The following is a 2,500-nucleotide window of genomic DNA, read 5'->3' on the forward strand; positions in this document are numbered from 1 at the left end:
TATATATATATATATATATATATATATATATACATATACATATATATATATATATATATATATATATATATATACATATACATATATATATATATATATATATATATATATTTATATATATATGTATGTGTGTCTGCATACTTTATCATACGTTTAAATCCCATCTATATGATGGAGAGGCACCGGAAGGCCACAAATTTCCACTTCGACAGTAAGTCTTCCAGCCCTCTTTCTTGACCCCAGTAGATGCTAGAACCCATTAACAAACACACACGCAAACGGATCTAAGTATATATATATATATATATATATATATATATATATATAAATATATATATATATACATATATATATATATATATATATATATATATATATATATGTATATATATATATATATATATATATATATATATATATATATATATATATATATATTTATATCTTAAGTTATTCCGCATCACTATTGATGGCTATGCAGGTTATATATCAACAACAACACTCCTTCAACTGCAGAACTGCCTTCACTTAAATTCAAACCGTGCAAGCTTAACAATCATCACCCCTGTTGTTTCGAAAATACATCTCTTACGCCTTAGAATTTATACGTGATTTACAAGGGATGAGATCATTCGCCCAAATCACATAAACCTTTATACACAATCATGAGGGTTTTATGTCAACGGGTCTAACATTCTGTAAAACCCCAGAGGATGAAGAGTTAGGTAGTGTGTCTCGAAAGCGACGCATCTGATAATCAGGTTCCTGCGAGTTTGCATTTACATAATTGCGTGTGTACAGGAGTGTGCGAGTTATTCACCTCAGATTTCCCAAATTCATCTGAATACGCATCTGTTTTCGGATCGTCCCAGTGCAGTGATCCGACGAGCCTTTGTCTAAGTTGACGAACGTGTGACAAGATGATTGAATCGTATCATTTATGCCAAGTGAGCGTTTCATTGCAAAATCAGACACCCAGAAATACGAGATTGGTTTTACTCGTGTCGTGCTTTTATTTCAGTTTGTTTTGCATAGGAAACTAATCCATATACAGTAAATACAGATATACGCGTTAGGAAATTATGTTCGCCATAGAGTTGCATCCATAAAATATTGCAAATATAAGCCCAGAGTTTTATCAAGCTTTCTATAGTCTATAAAAACAGAAACATACTTAATTTGGGTTCCGAATTCTATCCGTGTGGATATAGAAAAATTTAGCTGATCTTCATACATGTTAGTCAAGTAAACAACGTACCTGAAAAAAAAGAGAGAAAAATACAATAAATTTATATTACATAACACATGTGTTATTAACATTTTAAAAATATATATGTAATTGGAACATAATAGGTTATAAAACGCAAAACTGGAAACTTGCTAGAGTAACTATAACAAAATGTATTATAAATCAAACACTTTTTCCTGTTCTTAATTATATATCCATTATTCTAATCTATTAATAAATGAAACACTTTTTCCTGTTCTTAATTACATATCCATTATTCTAATCTATTAATTATTAATCCATCTTTTTCACCAAATTATCAATTTACTTGAAACACTTTTATCTGTTCTTAATTATATATCCATAATTCTAATCTATTAATTATTAATCCATCTTTTCCCCCAAATTATCAATTTACTTGAAACACTTTTTCCTGATCTTAATTATATATCCATTATTCTAATCTATTAATTATTAATCCATCTTTTTCACCAAATTATCAATTTACTTATACGTCCCATTTAAATGAAATGTAGATAAGAAGCAAATTAACAAATACATATTCCGCAAAGCTCTACACCAAACCCGAACATCAGCAATGCAAGAGAGAAAAGATCAAAAGAGAGAGAGAGAGAGAGAGAGAGAGACAGGCTCTTGCCAGCATCAGCAATGAACTGAATGAATTGAGTACAACTCGGCTGAATGGAACTGAGATAGGCAGAGCAAAGATACCCACAGAGACGAACAAACTGGCAACTGTTTGACTTCCTGATTGTTACAATTGCTGCCCCGCTCATCCCATGTTAACACGGGACGAAGGGTCTCGCTGGCTGGACTGTGTGCGTGTCTGTGGTTATTTGAAACACTTGTAAGTGCCCGTGTATAGAGTGGTGACATGCATACAAATGGACACACACACTAACAATACATAGACTGTATTGTATGTTATTATAAGTTATACAAACACTATATATAGCCTACATATATGTTACACTGTTACAAACACACACACACACACACACACATATATATATATATATATATATATATATATGTGTGTGTGTGTGTGTGTGTGTGTGTGTGTATCAACACCCATGCATACAGTATATGCACACCAGAAACCTGAACGTTTATGGCATCAATCTTTTCAAAGGAAATATGTGTATACTGAAATAACTGTATGTATGTATGTATATATAATATATATGTATAGGCTATGTGAGTTTATCTATATATATATATATACATACATATATATATATACAGTATATA

This window comes from Palaemon carinicauda, chromosome 37, assembly GCF_036898095.1.
Source record: "Palaemon carinicauda isolate YSFRI2023 chromosome 37, ASM3689809v2, whole genome shotgun sequence".
Taxonomy (NCBI): domain Eukaryota; kingdom Metazoa; phylum Arthropoda; class Malacostraca; order Decapoda; family Palaemonidae; genus Palaemon; species Palaemon carinicauda.